The sequence below is a fragment of the Penaeus monodon genome, chromosome 27 (assembly GCF_015228065.2).
Source record: "Penaeus monodon isolate SGIC_2016 chromosome 27, NSTDA_Pmon_1, whole genome shotgun sequence".
In the NCBI taxonomy this organism is placed as follows: domain Eukaryota; kingdom Metazoa; phylum Arthropoda; class Malacostraca; order Decapoda; family Penaeidae; genus Penaeus; species Penaeus monodon.
Genome location: NC_051412.1, coordinates 35,451,354 through 35,451,892, shown reverse-complemented (window position 1 = coordinate 35,451,892; position 539 = coordinate 35,451,354). Strand labels below are relative to the sequence as shown.

General features: G+C 50.5%; 1 protein-coding gene across 2 annotated transcripts in view; it reads left to right on the top strand.

Annotated features, from left to right (window-relative positions):
* Positions 1-91: 91 nt before the first annotated feature.
* Positions 92-539, top strand: part of LOC119590810 (hormone receptor 4-like) — a 115,290-nt gene continuing 114,842 nt past the window's right edge. Inside the window, exon 1 of one of the 2 annotated variants that reach the window (XM_037939546.1) lies at positions 92-276. The gene's annotated coding sequence lies outside the window, so the exon portion shown is untranslated. The remainder of the gene's footprint in view (positions 277-539) is intronic. The other variant, XM_037939547.1, reaches the window with a different exon arrangement.

The window sequence follows — 539 nt, the reverse complement described above, 5'->3', positions numbered from 1 at the left end:
TCCCGTCTGCTGGTCCTCCCCTCACAGCAGGTTGTGTGGCCCGGTCGGAGTCCGGGGGAACACACGGTCGTTGCCCTCAGTAACTCAGTGTGTGTTTGGCTGGCGAGGGGTCGGGCACGCTTGTCTTCTCTCTGACCTTCTCGTCACTGGTTCGCCTTAGGCACAGTGTATCTGCCGCCGTGGCCGACGCTGGCGCTCCTCTGCGATGCGCCCGAGACATTGTGGAATTACGAAAGAGAAAAATATAAAGTCGGAATAAGCGCCGGGGAATAACTGGTGAGAGTTAGCCGAGCGCCAACAAGTGGAGTTGTGATACCTGGAAAGGAGCTTGTTTAATTTGGATCAAACTGTGTCGCGTTTTTGTTTTTTTTTCTTATCGAATATTCGACTTCTAAGAATAGAAATACGTTCATGTTTAATAATTTGGCAAGGCAGCCGGAGGAGATGGCACGAGGGAGAGGCGGTTGAAGATAATGATTACGGCAATCAAGCAATTGATAATGCAGCGTATGAATAAGGCCTGAGCTCGAGTGATGTAA